The following is a 16,884-nucleotide window of genomic DNA, read 5'->3' as shown; positions in this document are numbered from 1 at the left end:
TGAAAATAGGGAAAAATATTTGTTTTGGTGTCCCCTACAACCTCCCAGAGTTTGTCGGTTTAAATACTTTTCACCCTGTATGGTGTTTAAATTTATTACTTCTTTAGCACCAACTCTATTACCAACATAATCTACCTACAAAACTATATCATTCTGCAACTCGTAGTTCGGGATACATGACGTCACAAACATACATCACAAGGCCAGTACCTGCGTGGTACGGTCGTAGACGCACAGATGTAAATAAATACTAAATACCTGAACAACGTCGGGTTTCTTCGATAGTAAATAAACAGACTCGTGCCACTTCATTACGATTAATCGTACAAATGCTCCGTGGTACATGGAACTAACTAACTAATGGGAAAATGGAAGTGGCTCTGTAAGTAGGCTGTTTATGTTTTTATGTTGGTAACGCCACGTAGCGCTCTGTATGAAAATCACTGACTGAGCTGTGTGCAGTCTGTGGCTGTTTGCATTGTTGGAATATTGTAGTGTTGGGCAGTTGGCTGTTAACAGCGCGTAGCGTTGCGCAGTTGGAGGTGAGCCGCCAGCAGTGGTGGATGTGGGGAGAGAGATGGCGGAGTTTTGAGAGCGGATGATCTGGACGTGTGTCCATCAGAGACAGTAAATTTGTAAGACTGGATGTCATGAACTGATATATATATATATATATATATATATATTGACTTTTGAACACTATCAAGGTAAATACATTGTTTGTTCTTTATCAAAATCTTTCATTTGCTAACTATGCCTATCAGTAGTTAGTACCTTCAGTAATCAGAATCCTTTATTTAGCTGGCAGTATTGGCACTCGCTGTATTGCAGTAGTTCGAGTAACGAAGATTTTTGTGGGGTAAGTGATTCATGAAAGGTATAGCTTATTGTTATTCAGGGCCATTCTTTTGTAGGGATTTTTGAAAGTCAGACTGCGTTGCGCTAAAAATATTGTGTGTCAGTTTAGTGCTGATCAGAATAAGTAAGGAGAAAACTGTCTGAGTAGGTTCAGTTTTACTCAGCTGTCTTTGTATCAAATAACGTAGAAGTTTTCTAGCACAGTCATTCATAATTTTTCTAAGGGGACGTTTCAGTATCTACAAGATTATTTCATTGTACGACCCATAATTCGGGAGGTGTGACGTGATAAACAGTGAGATACGTCAAAAACTGCCCCGCATTGTACACGATGTTTAAATTTATTAATTCGCTGCTAGTAACGCCATTCGCAATACCTAGTGCAGACAGCAGCCGGACATGCCGCTGAAGGTACGTACAGAATTATATTAATCTACAACACATAATTCGGGAGGTATGATGTCATAATGACAATCGTGAAAAACTTCCGCATAGTGTATGGTGTTTAAATTTATGACTTCTGAACTACTAACTCTATTACCAACATATTCTCGAGGCAGTATCCACGTATGTACCTACAAAATTACATCATTTTACAACACATAATTCGGGAGATATGACGTCACAAACATACACCACAAGGCCACACGCTGCGTGGTACGGTCGTAGACGCACAGCTGTAAATAAATACAATACCTGAACACCGTCAGGTTTCTTCAATAGTAAATAAACAGACTCGTGCCACTTCATTACGATTAATCGTACAAATGATCCGTGGTACATGGAACTAACTAATGGGAAAATGGAAGTGGCTCCACAAATACCCTCCGCCACACGCCGTAAGCAGGTGGGTTGCGGAGACCCGGTGTAAAAGCCCAGCACACGGCTACGTGGAGCCGGTGGAACTGGGGGGGGGGATTTCTTTGCTTCTTTGGCTTTCCGCTTTCCTCAGCTCCTGCCTTGTGCTATAGCCAGCAAGTGGTCCACGGCTGTGGGAGAAAGTGTGCGCGGGCCGCATTCCTGCTGAAAGACGGGGCCAGGAAGATGGCCCACAAGAGCCGCACACGAACGGCCACTGCAGTGGGACGCACGGATGTGCACTTCTGTGCGCATGCGCTGCAGCCCCGATACCACACGCCGTCCGCTACAACGAAGAGTCCACTGCCATTCCTTTACAGTACGGCTTAATTTCGACGGGAAATGCGCTGCAAGGGCGTTCCAACACTTTTTTTTTGTTAACTGACTGGAAAAAGTTGGCCCCGGAGATTTAAAATAATACTAAGAGTACACCCCTAGCGAACAGGCCATGAAGGCACAACGGTTACCGACCGGCCGCCATGTCAACCTCATCCACAGGCGTCTCTGGATGCGGATACGGAGGGGCATGTGGTCAGCACACCGTTCTCCCGGCCGTATGTCAGTTTCAAAGACCAGAGCCGCTACTTCTCTATCAAGTAGCTCCTCAGTTTGCCTCACCCCGCTTGCCAACAGCGCTTGGCAGACCGGATGGTCACCCATCCAAGTGCTAGCCCAGCCCGACAGCGCTTAACTTCGGTGATCTGAAGGGAACCGGTGTTACCACTGCGGCAAGGCTGTTGGCTTTAAAATAGTACACGAGTATTAAATCGAAACTTCGCCGCTGCGCCAACACAATGGGACACAACGTCACACGATTGGCAGAGGCGTGTGTAACTAAACTCTGTTCATCATAAGAATAAACCTGATGTAAACATTACGCCACGTATTCTTCCGCGTTTGCTTCAATCTTATTGCATTTCGTTTCACATGGAGCGGAAACTGAGTTGTGACCAGAACAGTCAAGTACGACATTAAGGGTACGTTTTATGCAGTGTTACACGCACTTAGACTGAGCGATAATGTGCGGGACAACAGCTTTACAGCGAATTAAACTTGGACAGCACTGGCCAGCTAGCCTGCAATGATGCGAGCAGTTGCAGTTAAGACGTAAAAAGAGACGGGCAAAGAAACAATACAGCTTCCAATGGCATTTAATATTTAAAGAGAATGAAATAATATTCGGCAAATCTCCAGCACTACCGCGCACTTCTTAGGTGACCAGACGGAAAGCATAAAATGTTCTCGTTCTCACCTGACACAGTATTCTAATTACAAACAAGAGTTACGAAAATACCTAACTTAAACACATGGTAATTTTTCTGAGCGAGCTACGAGTGATGCAAAAGCATACTGCTGCGACTTCACCATACTGTTGAATGCTGAAACCACTGAAAGTATTAATTACAAAAAAATGTTCAAATGTGTGTGAAATCTTATGGGACTTAACTGCTGAGATCATCAGTCCCTAAGCTTACACACTACTTAACCTAAATTATCCTAAGAACAAACACACACACCCATGCCCGAGGGAGGACTTGCACCTCCGCCGGGATCAGCCGCACAGTCCATGACTGCAGCGCCTTAGACCGCTCGGCCAATCCCGCGCGGCTTTTAATTACTGTCAGTCCTCCGGTAACCTCTTAGCCCCTTCTTTATCCGAATCCGCGTTTCAGTATTGCAAATGTTACCTGCTACATTGATAACGAGCCTATCAACAACAGAATCCACGAATCCATCCAGGCGCAGCATTTTCTTTGCTTCTTCTCTGACGAGCCGTTCTATATCCCGCCAACGTTCGTCAGTGACGTGTGAAAAAGCTGCGTGCGTTAGTTTCAGCACGTCTGGCAGCTTAACAGTCTCGTTATTTCTCGGGCCAAATCCAGCAGCTTGGCTCCAGATCAGTTCCGTTTGGTTCATATTGTAATGAGACAGCGGCAAACGTAAAAATGCAGCATTGGCTCAATGCTGTGAGAATGATTGTTTTAATGTTTCTACAACACATATCTACATCTGTAGTATAAAACAATGGACATAGTCCAAATAAAGAGGATTTAGTTTTTCATTTTCGCCTTAGTTAAATTGTTACTTAATTTAAACAACCTTGCCGGCCGTGGTGGCCGAGCGGTTCTAGGCGCTACAGTTGGAACCGCGTGACCGCTACGGTCGCAGGTTCGAATCCTGCCTCGGGCATGGATGTGTGTGATGTCCTTAGGTTAGTTAGGTTGAAGTAGTTCTAAGTTCTAGGGGACTGATGACCTCAGAAGGTAAGTCCCATAGTGCCAAGAGCCATTTGAACCATTTTGCTCTGTTCAGCTATTTGTAGACGACTTGCAGCCATTACAGACGTCATGGTCGCAAGTAACGATGGAATTTTTATGGATGGCAATGTGCCATGTCACTGGACCGCAGTTATTCACGATTGGTTTGGAGAACATACAGGACAATTCGAGCAAATGATTTTCCCACCCAGATCGCCCAGCATGAATCCCATCGGACATTTACGCGGTATAATTGAGAGGTCTGTTGGTGAACGAAATACTGCACCAGCAACACCTTTGCAGTTACAGACGGCTACAGACTCAGCAGGGCTCGATATTTCTGCAGGGGACTTTCAAAGACTTGTTGAGTCCATGCTATGTCGAGTTGCTGCGTTGTGCCGACCAAATGGAGGTTCGACACGACATTAGGAGGTATCCGATGACTTTTCTCACATCATTATGTGTCAGGTAATGAAATATTGTAGTCAAGAAATTACGGTGAGCTTTTCTGAAACGTAGGAATACAAGTGCACGCACAAAACTTCACCTACACCGAGCAGCTACAACGCAACTGTTTCAACGATGTGGCTGGCAGCAGTTGAACATGTGACGTCACAGTTACGAAGACTGCCGATTTGTGCCGATATGTATCGAGCAGAGCTACGGGGCAAGTTGATACTTCTACGGCGACAAACGGCAGAAACTGTTGTTTACATTAAACTTTGCGGTTATGACTGTTTCGATTGTAAGAAATTATGTTTTAAAATCCTGAATTTCACAACATTAGTTTGTAACGAATGATTTCGGATTGTTAAGTTTTATCAAAAGTCTTCAAAAACCGAAACTAACGTTGTTATGGCTGGGGAACAGGGGGGTGGGTAGGTAGGGGGGAAGTGGGGTGTGTTGTATGGTCGAAGTGAGGCATTTTTAGAAATTAAGCACTGGTTTTCATCTAGCTTTCGTGTCTCCACCTACCCTTGCAGTTTGCAAATCAGAGTACTGTATATGGCGGAAGGTATATATCGTTCTCCTCCGGCTTCCCCCCCCTCCCCCCCCCCCCCTCACTGCTGTTGCAGTTTTACTCTTTACGGCTCCCTGTGGTACTATGGAAGGCTTATTGATGCCTTAACGGATTTCCTATCATCCTGCCTCTCCTTCCGGATAGTGTTTTTCATGTGTTCCTTTCCTCACTGATTCTGCACAAAATCTGATTTCTTACTTCTTGTATCTCATCCGTCCTAATTTTCAACATATTTCTACAGCATGTAATGGTTCTTTATTTACGTGACCATTACGGCACTCCAACCCCAGTTCTCGATACCAGTAATATCGTTCTACTTTTCTGCGAAGTAACAGACATATTTTTGTGACAATGTTCACATTTGGTTTTATTAATGTACAGGTACTCCGATGTATCGATATATTACAGTGATATAGTTCTTGTGTGTATTCATTTCTGTGAGACTGTCATAATCTTACTTGTAACCGTTTTGGCGCGAATGCGCGCAGAGCAGTCTTTGTTTCACTTTCCAGAAGTTAAGTTGTTATTTCGCTTTGTAAAAGAACAGTCAAGTCTTGTGTTTAGTTGAAGTGGAAATTAAATATATGAAGATTGATGCAAAACTGTTTTCTTGATGATGTGACAGTTAAGAAGAAGTATATGTGAATTTACAAGAAGTTTAATAAAAATGTGGATCGTGAACACCAAGTCAAAAATTATTTCTACCATACCACTGTTCTGACCTGGAATTGTTTGATCATTAAGAATTTCCTGAAAAACTCATTTGTTAGGTCTTCAAATATTGCTAAAATACAGATATGGACCTTCTAGCAGTCAAAGTGGAATCACCCTAGAATCAACAAGATGAGCAATAACAACTTCGACGAAATCTACGTGGGAATCCATTCAAGATAAGTGCCAAAATTAATGACATTTCTACAGTGACTTCATTATTTCCATTCTGACGATACCATCCACGGTCAATAATTTTTTTGTTGCCCAATAAAGCGAACATATGCTGCGTGAGCAACATTACTAATCTGATTTCTAACCTACTTTGCAAGTGGTGGTATTGTTAGAAGCATCACGTCTCTGACGGTCCGATTCTCTTCGTTTTCTGTTTCTCCACAGTCCACATTCCATTCCCATACAATGCCGTGCTACAAACTTACATTCTCAGGTATTTCTTCCTCAGATTAAGGCCTAAATTTCACACTAGTAGACATCTTTTTGTCGGAAATGCCCCCTTCGTCTGTACTAATTTCCTTTTTATGTCTTCCGTGCTTCGTGTGTTATGTGTTAATTTGCTTCCCAGGTAGCAGAATCCTCCAACTCTGTCAACTTCGTGGTCACTAATTTTAAGCTTATCACTAACGTAATTTCTGCTATTCATAATTTCTTTCGTCTTTTTTTCGGATTTCTACCAATACATAGTGGCTTTTCATTAGACTGTTCTTTCCGTTCAATAACTACTGTAATTCTTCATCATGCTTACTGACTATAGAAATAACGCAAATTTTATCACTTGTGTCCGTTCAAAAATGGCTCTGAACACTATGGGACTTAACTTCTGAGGTCATCAGTCCCCTAGAACTTAGAACTACTTAAACCTAACTAACCTAAGGACATCACACACATCCATGCCCGAGGCAGGATTCGAACCTGCGACCGTAGCGGTAGCGCGGTTCCAGACTGTAGCGCCTAGAACCGCTCGGCCATCCCGGCCGGCTGTGTTCTTTCAGTCTGAAGTCATCATCAGAAATAAAAATACAAAAACATAAAATTACTATTGAACATTAAAATTTTAAGCAATTATTTCTTTATAGCCGACGGCAATTGCGCATTTTTCTCTTTTCTGTATTTTCAGTTCCGATAATAACTCATAGGGACCGAACCCGAACTACAGACATCAATTCAAACCGCTCCTCATTTAGTCACACGAGAATAACTGGTCGGTTTTGGACTAAAATCTATGATAGTCACTAGGTATCGAAATCAATGGTGGCGACACTGTCGAAGAAATGAATTACAAGTAGGATTTATGTTTCTCCTAGAATGTATTATACGTACTTGTGACGTCAGAAACGCTTAACTGTGGCACTATAGGAGAAATTATAAATTTTTTAAGAAAAAGATGGAGTACAATGCTTTTGATATAAAAGTGTCCCATTTTCAGTGTAAAAGTGCATGATGTTATCGCCAGCAATTTCAATGCGCACTGAACATCTGAGGTCGTCAGTTCCCTAGACTGAGAACTACTTAAACCTAACCAACCTAAGGAAATCTCACACATCCATGTCCGAGGTAGGATTCGAACCTGCGACCGTAGCAGCAGCGCGGTTCCGGACTGAAGCTCCTAGAACCGCTCGGTCACCCCTGCCGGCCGCATAAATGTGAAACACACGGTTAGCACTCGAAACTCTGGCTTATAGCTAGTACCTTCGCAACTGGTCCAGAATGTGGACTACCTTTCTCTAAATTGTTACAGATACAACCCCAACACATCAAGTGTCAGTGTTTTGGAAGTGTTCCTATGCGATTCTGCAGCAAACCTCCTAATTCTTATCGTAACCTCCGATCTAATTTTCAACATCCTTGTAGCACCACATCTCAAAGGCTTCGATTACCTTCTTTTCCAGGTTTCAAACACTCTTTTCTTCACTTCCATACAGCGCTGTTTTACAAACGTACATTCCCCGAAACTTCTTCGTCAAATTCGTCTGTAGCACCACATCTCAAACGCTTCGATGACAGTTTAGAATTCAATATTCCTACTGTGACAGTGTGGAAGGTATTACGGAAAGACCTGTCATTCAAACCCTACAAATTGTAACTGTTGCAAGCTTTATGAGAAAGTGACAAAGAAAAAGGAGCTGACTTTTGTGTAGAAATGTTTAAAAAATGCAGACTGGAGCTGATTTTCTTAATAAAATTGTTTTCAGTGACTGAACCACGTTCCGTACTTGGAGCATAATATTCGGACATGAGGTGAGCAAAAAGCAACGTAACGTAATCGAACTTGTACGGAACTCACCTAAGGTAAATGTTTGTTGTGCTGTAAGCTGTAACAAGATTTACGGTCTTTTCTTTTTTGCCGAGGCGACTGCAACCGGTACCTGGGCATGTCTGAAAATTGTCTAATTCCTCAATTTCGACAGGATATGGGTATAGAATTTATTTTCTAGCGAGATGGTGAGCCGTCACATTATCATCACGAAGTTGTCGCGTATCTCTGTAGGAATGCGCCGACTTGGATTGTATGTGGTGCAATATCCTGGCCTCCATTATAACCTGATTTAACACCAGTGATCTTATAGGATATGGATTCCGCCTTTTTGCAAAAACACTGATTTTTTCCCCAAACATGTTTCAGCACCTCTGTCCCATCATCAGTGGGTTTTCCGTTTATTGAAAACTGTAAAAAGTGAAAATGTGTTAGGTTATAACTGATTTAACAAAGCGAGGTGTAAAGAAAGTTTTCGTTCGGTTTTCTTCTTACCGTGATTTTACATTATATGGTTTTGCAGGGCCAGCTGTATAGTGTCCTGCACTGATAGCTTGTCATCTGCAAGCCAAACGATGTAAATTTCATCGGCGAGTTAACACATACCTTGATTTTTAAAGATTCTGGCGTATGCTTTGCGTGTATATTTGTGATTACTCACGCTTTTTTGTGACTGAGAATTCTTCTTTTGGGTTCCGAGGACGCTGCACGCACATATCAACGTACTTTGTGTAATTTCTGTCGTTATAAACGCCTCTTTACTTCCTAAAACGCTGTGAGCTCTGTGTTGTTGTGTTGCCTATAATTTAACTGCAAATGCAGAAAGAGAGGACAAGAGATGCAGATCCAAAAGATGAATACCCAGTGGACTTCTGTGTGTCGAGCAGTATGGCAGCAGATAACACAAGCACTGGCCACCAGGCACCAATACTCGCTTCATACTACACTCCTGGAAATTGAAATAAGAACACCGTGAATTCATTGTCCCAGGAAGGGGAAACTTTATTGACACATTCCTGGGGTCAGATACATCACATGATCACACTGACAGAACCACAGGCACATAGACACAGGCAACAGAGCATGCACAATGTCGGCACTAGTACAGTGTATATCCACCTTTCGCAGCAATGCAGGCTGCTATTCTCCCATGGAGACGATCGTAGAGATGCTGGATGTAGTCCTGTGGAACGGCTTGCCATGCCATTTCCACCTGGCGCCTCAGTTGGACCAGCGTTCGTGCTGGACGTGCAGACCGCGTGAGACGACGCTTCATCCAGTCCCAAACATGCTCAATGGGGGACAGATCCGGAGATCTTGCTGGCCAGGGCAGTTGACTTACACCTTCTAGAGCACGTTGGGTGGCACGGGATACATGCGGACGTGCATTGTCCTGTTGGAACAGCAAGTCCCCTTGCCGGTCTAGGAATGGTAGAACGATGGGTTCGATGACGGTTTGGATGTACCGTGCACTATTCAGTGTCCCCTCGACGATCACCAGTGGTGTACGGCCAGTGTAGGAGATCGCTCCCCACACCATGATGCCGGGTGTTGGCCCTGTGTGCCTCGGTCGTATGCAGTCCTGATTGTGGCGCTCACCTGCACGGCGCCAAACACGCATACGACCATCATTGGCACCAAGGCAGAAGCGACTCTCATCGCTGAAGACGACACGTCTCCATTCGTCCCTCCATTCACGCCTGTCGCGACACCACTGGAGGCGGGCTGCACGATGTTGGGGCGTGAGCGGAAGACGGCCTAACGGTGTGCGGGACCGTAGCCCAGCTTCATGGAGACGGTTGCGAATGGTCCTCGCCGATACCCCAGGAGCAATAGTGTCCCTAATTTGCTGGGAAGTGGCGGTGCGGTCCCCTACGGCACTGCGTAGGATCCTACGGTCTTGGCGTGCATCCGTGCGTCGCTGCGGTCCGGTCCCAGGTCGAAGGGCACGTGCACCTTCCGCCGACCACTGGCGACAACATCGATGTACTGTGGAGACCTCACGCCCCACGTGTTGAGCAATTCGGCGGTACGTCCACCCGACCTCCCGCATGCTCACTATACGCCCTCGCTCAGAGTCCGTCAACTGCACATACCGTTCACGTCCACGCTGTCGCGGCATGCTACCAGTATTAAAGACTGCGATGGAGCTCCGTATGCCACGGCAAACTGGCTGACACTGACGGCGGCGGTGCACAAATGCTGCACAGCTAGCGCCATTCGACGGCCAACACCGCGGTTCCTGGTGTGTCCGCTGTGCCGTGCGTGTGATCATTGCTTGTACAGCCCTCTCGCAGTGTCCGGAGCAAGTATGGTGGGTCTGACACACCGGTGTCAATGTGTTCTTTTTTCCATTTCGAGGAGTGTGTTTGGCAGGTAACGAATTACAGACGGCACATTTGCCGTATTACAAAAGGTAGCCATACTGAACTTTTGTAAATGAAACTTGAAGATATACGGTACTGAATAGTGTATCAAACATTTTTGTAAGTGATCTACCTTTCTCACAATTAAAGGTTACTTTTGTGTAACTACTGAATGGTGCATTAATTGATGCAGTGGCATTAGTATATTAATTGCTCCAGGAAAAACTATAATTGAAAATCACAACATCGTGCCATTTCTACAGTACTGTACTGTAGAACATCCACACTTTTGGGCATTTCATTTATAATTATGAAGGTATTCTACCAACCACTGACAGAAGAATTAGTTAGTATGATAACCCATAAACCGGCATCACAAAAAGATTTTAATGCCACAAGAAACCATACCACGGAATACCGAAATAAATGGTATGCTGCGTCCTCCTTCCGGAGGAATCCTCCAACCAGGGACAAATTTCGTTTTCCTACCCCATTTAACTGTACTTCATTTAACAGACATTACTGTGATACTGAGTCAAGCGTGTTCTTCAAGTCACAAAGTACTGCAGCTAGTTAACTGTCTTCGTCCATAGCTTTAGGATGTCATTTGAGAAAAGCGAGAGCCGTCTTTAGCATAACCCACGTTTTTGCAATTGGTTCAAATGGCTCTGAGCACTATGGGACTCAACTGCTGTGGTCATAAGTCCCCTAGAACTTAGAACTACTTAAACCTAACTAACCTAAGGACATCACACACATCCAGGCCCGAGGCAGGATTCGAACCTGCGACCGTATCGGTCGTGCGGTTCCAGACTGTAGCGCCTTTAACCGCTCTTTTGCAATTGGTATCGTCCAAAGATTGTGGTGCTACACCAAAATCGGAAACACACATCGATACGACAGACGTCTGAAATATCTTGCTGCAATCAGCACGACGAGTGTGAAAGGCTGAAAAAGACACGTCCTCTTTCCCAGCTAAGGTAGAACCATACTTCGTGCGAGTTTAAGTAAAGATTTCGACCCACATAACCATCAGCGACATGCGTGGATAACCATTCTCAATACTGTTGTCGTTGTGCGTAATCGTAGGTTTTAATGCTTGCATCACTCTTGCTTTGTATGCTCGCATATGTAAAGGCTTCAGCATGTTTAGTTGGCAGGACAGACGTCTACTTGATTTCTGTGGACTTCTTACCATAGTCTCGTCAACATATTCGGTATATTCTGGCGGACAAACTTTCTTTACATGGTCACGTTTGGTCTTAGCGTCTGGACCTGTTGCTATAAATTTAGTGATCAATTTTTGCACACTTTTTGCAGCAGTAGCTGTCTCTGGATATATTCTCGTGAACGTTTCATCTAACGTTTTAAACTATTTTCATCCTAAAAAAGTTTCAATAATAAACACTCTTTGTTGCCATCCTATATTCACGCTGATGCAAAGCTGGTACTTTTTGCCGATGATACAAGTATAGCTGTTGCATGGGGGCTTAATTAAATATGATTGAAAATATTTTTTGTTTTTCGTAGCTGTATGCCCGATTACGCAACTCTCGTAAACGGTTGGCCCTGACTAGTTTTATTACGCTATCTGACTGCATAGAATAACAACAAACAATGAAAGAAAATTTTCGTTAACACAGTTAATTAATTAAGTCCCCAGCAACTATAAAACCTACTAAACCAAACCACAAGTATAACTGTTCTGTATGTGGGAGTGTGACTCAACGTACATCTGGCACGGTTCTACTTCAACAAGACAAGAATTTTAAATACCAATTATACTGACGTGATAAAAGAAAATTAGAAAAACTATAATTACGCAAGAAAACCTGAATTACACTCTAATACAAGAACACATGCCAGATGCTTTGTTGACTGAACCTGTAATGACGCATTATTTAAAACATGGAAATAATGAAAAAACACGCAATATTTTACCTTCATATATTGACGAAAAGCACTCTGATAGTTACAGTATTTCCATTCGAACCATCTGCTGTCTATCCCATCAAACAACTGCATAAAACATGGAGCAAGCACTCCTTACTACAACATCTCGACAAGCCTTGCCCACTAGCACATCTCGACAAGCACTGACTACCACGAGTTCTTAAGAGGCACTGACAGCTACGAGTTCTCAACAGGCACAGACTTCTACGAGTTCTCAACAAGCACTGTCTTCTACGAGCTCTGCTCACGCACTGTGGAGGCGGCTTAATAATACTCTTTGGCGCAATCTCTGGCGCAGTGGTTCAGTGTAGCCACCTTTCACTGTCACACCCAACAGACAAGAATTAACTGTTGAAATTGTAAACGATGTTTTTCAGAAAATCAATAAGTGGTTCTCTGCAAGTGGGCTCTCATTAAACTTTGACAAAACACAGTACATTCAGTTCCACACAGTAAATGAAATAACACCATTAATATACATAGACTTCGATCAGAAATTGGTAGCTAAGGTAGAATATTCAAAATTTCTAGGTGTATGCATTGATGAGGGGTTGAACTGGAAAAAACACACTGAGGATCTGCTGAAACGTTTGAGTTCAGCTACTTATGCTATTAGGATCATTGCAAATTTTGGTGATATACATCTTAGTATATTAGCTTACGATGCCCATTTTCATTCTCTGCTTTCGTATGGCATCATGTTCTGGGGTAACCCATCATTGAGTAAAAGAGTGTTAATTGCACAAAAGCTTATCTAAGATCATCCTGCAGACACTTATTTAAAGAGCTAGAGATCTTCACTGTAGCCTCACAATATATATATTCACTTATGAAATTTGTTGTTAACAATCCGAACGAATTCAAAAGTAATAGCAGTGTACATGGCTACAACACTAGGAGAAAGGATGATCTTCACTACTAAAGGTTAAATCTAATTTTGGCTCAGACAGGGGTAAATTATGCTGCCACAAAAGTCTTTGGTCTCTTACCTAATAGCATCAAAAGTCTGACACATAGCCATATAGCATTTAAAAGGAAATTAAAAGAATTTCTTAATGGCAACTCCTTCTACTCATTAGATGAATTTTTGGATATAGTAAGTGGGCAATTTCCCCAACCTCCCTCCCCCCCCCCCCCCCAAAAAAAAAATTATGTGTCATTTAATATTTTGTATAATTTTATATCTTGTATACACACCTTTTATAAACCTGACACGTTCCACATCGTTAGGAAGCGTCGTATTCATGATCTATGGAACAAGCACTAATCTAATCTAATCTAATCTGTTGTTGTGGTCTTCAGTCCTGAGACTGGTTTGATGCAGCTCTCCATGCTACTCTATCCTGTGCAAGCTTCTTCATTTCCCAGTACCTACTGCAGCCTACATCCTTCTGAATCTGCTTAGTGTATTCATCTCTTGGTCTCCCTCTACGATTTTTACCCTCCACGCTGCTCTACAGTACCAAATTGGTGATCCCTTGATGCCTCAGAACATGTCCTACCAACCGATCTCTTCTTCTAGTGAACTTGTGCCACAAACTCCTCTTGTCCCCAATTGTATTCAATACCTCCTCATTAGTTATGTGATCTACTCATCTAATCTTCAGCATTCTTCTGTATCATCACATTTCGAAAGCTTCTATTCTCTTCTTGTCTAAACTATTTATCGTCCATGTTTCGCTTCCATACATGGCTACACTCCATACAAATACTTTGAGAAACGACTTTCTGACACTTAAATCTATGCTCGATGTTAACAAATTTTAAATTTCTCTTCTTCAGAAACGCTTTCCTTGCCATTGACAGTCTACACTTTATATCCTCTCTACTTCCATCATCATCAGTTATTTTGCTCCCCAAATAGCAAAACTCCTTTACTACTTTCAGTAGTCTGTAGTCTAATCTGTTCGATTGAAAAAGGAATTCCGCAGAACAGTATTCACAACAAGCTTCAGACTGAATACAGACAAAGCACCACTGATCACTAAATCGCCGTTAGACGAAACGTGACATCACGTGACGCCGCTCGAGCGCCGCCCTAGCGTTAAGAAATAGCAACACTCAGTTAGTTTCGAATATCGCGGTCAGTATTAACACATGGCCTCTTTCATCTAGGCCATCCCGTATTAAGCTAAGTAAATCTGTTTATCATTCGTGTACTAAAGTGAACTAATATTTTCTCCCAGAGCAATCAAAGAACCCACAGTTATGGCGGATGATTGCCGACTCGACTGACCACAACGAGACTCATTACGTGTGTCTACTGATTCCAAAAATGGCAGATAAAAAAAATGCGAGACTATCAGTGAGAAAAATAAAGAAAACCTACGTTATCGAACGAATATCACTAAAAATAAACATAGTTGTTTTTGAGGCCACAACCCTCATGTGCTTGCATACCGTAATGTACAGATCCCCAAATTACAACATAGGACTGCGTCGGACCTTCAGAGGAAACACCGGCTTTATCAGCAACGTTTGTTATCGCACCAGTGATAATCTTGCGTGTGGTTTTTGTTAGTTCTCCATATTCCCTCAGACAAAAGTTATTCTGGATTTCCCATACGGCACGGTAATTGGCTGGCGAAACTCTGATGTATGACGACACGCAGCAGAAGGATTCCACGATTCGCGGACGGATAAATTACGCGACTTCCATCTCCTCATCTTCCCATCTCGTCTCTCTGCAGCCAATTAGGGCTAAGGTTACGTAGCCGCAAGAGGAAAGGCGTCCGGGCACAGGAATAGGCGCGAATCCAGGATGGAGAGGTGAGTTGGTTTGTTAGTTAGTTGCTCAGTTACGTGATCCGTAGACCATTTGAATGACTCTTTTATCGAAATCATGTGGAACGAGCCAGCTTACACGATATACGTACATGATCAACGTTAACATTAATGAGCAAATTATTATTTTTAGTCCCACCCATGTATCTAACTTCTTCTCTTGTTTTTAAGCAGAAATTCGTCAGCGGAATAGAAAGAGTTGTCAGGCATTTTATGCTGTCGGGTAAATGATGAAAAACTTTTATCGCTGTATTTGTAACTCCTTTCTGAGCCACTGACATCTTTAACGATGGGCAGTACAGGTCGTTTTTCCCTCTACTGTTGTAGGTATCAACAGCATTGTTCTCCTCAACTTGTGATCGTTGTTTATGACGTATTTCGTCAGCGAATATATGTGTTGTTACGGTACAGCTAAAATGTCTAGCTCCTTGGAGAAGCATCTACGTGGGTGAGCACCACATCTTATTTTTAGTGCTCTCTTTTGTGTAATCAGTAGTTTATTTAACTTGACGAGTTACTCCAGAAAAATATTGCGTGAGACATTGTTGAGTGAATTAACGCAAAATATGTGAGGAAGGTGAAATGTCTGTTTCCAAGATTAGCAAGTATATGAAGAGCAAAAGCAGCTGAACTTAATTGCTTGAGAAGTTCGGAAACATGCGTCTTTCATTTCAAGTTTTTCATCAATATGTAGGCTCAAAAATCTGGAGTATTCTACCCTCTTTACTGGGTCCTACTTACGTGCTACATCTGTTGTCGGTATCATCCTATCTGTTGTACAAAAATGATAGTAGTGTGTGATTCCATAGTTTAGGGAGCGTCCATTTTTAGAGAACCAATAATTCTTTGAAAAATATAGTTTATCAACTATTCTGATGCTTTCTCTCTAATTGGGTTTATTATAACACTAGTAGCGTCTGCAAGAATTACCAGTTCTGCTTGTTGAATGTTAAGTGGGAAGTCATCACATACACGAGGAATAGGAGTGGGCCGAAAATTGAACCCTGTGGGACTCCTTTTGTTACTTTTTTCCCCCGACAGTTACCAACATTTTCAACCTTTCCGACATTCTGTGAATTATTCAACACAACCTTTTCCACTCTGTTTGTTCAAAACTATTCACACCAGTTGTGCATAAAGCAACCAGTTCCATAAAACTTGAGGTTTTCCAAGAGAGTAGCATGATCGACACAATGAAAGGACACAAAAAGATCGCAGAAAATACCAGATGGCGATATATTATTATTTAAGGTTTGTATTATTTGATGAGTGAATGTATAAATATTAGTCAAACAACCCTTCTGGAATCTGAGATATTACTTCTTCGAATACTTTGCGAAAAGATGTCAGTAAGGAGCTTGAATGACAATCGTTTAAGTCTGTGTTGTCACCAGTTCATCCTTCGAGAAAGGAAACGTGGTCGGAAGACAACAATGACGACGGAAAATGGGTCAGTTTATGCGTTGACTGACAGGGAAATGTACTGGGGACTTCAGGAGGAATGGTACATGTTTATGGAGGTGCCAGTATAGACTAATTCTAGTTAACGCTCTGTACAACATGTGACCAGTTTTTGTTGTTTATGGGGTCACAGCTGTTAGGATGTAATGCTAAGAAGTACCCACGGAAGAAGTTAAGGCAAATGATTAAATTCAAAGTTGGTTCTCACAAATTTGACCAACGACTTCAGAGCAATTTCGAATTCTCTTCACTACAGCACGTGTGGTCTTTCTGTCATCTTGGCGTTCTTTTATGGGACCACTGATCACAATCCGACCAATTTGTCTCTTGGGTTTGGTCTTT

General features: G+C 42.6%; 1 pseudogene; it reads right to left on the bottom strand.

Moving 5' to 3' along the window:
• Nucleotides 1-2,340: 2,340 nt before the first annotated feature.
• LOC124717415 lies at nucleotides 2,341-2,458 on the bottom strand (annotated as a pseudogene).
• Between the last annotated feature and the right edge of the window lie 14,426 nt (nucleotides 2,459-16,884).

Source organism: Schistocerca piceifrons, chromosome 9 (assembly GCF_021461385.2).
Source record: "Schistocerca piceifrons isolate TAMUIC-IGC-003096 chromosome 9, iqSchPice1.1, whole genome shotgun sequence".
Lineage (NCBI taxonomy): Eukaryota > Metazoa > Arthropoda > Insecta > Orthoptera > Acrididae > Schistocerca > Schistocerca piceifrons.
The sequence above is the reverse complement of the archived record's forward strand: the minus strand, read 5'-3'. Positions and strand labels throughout refer to the sequence as shown.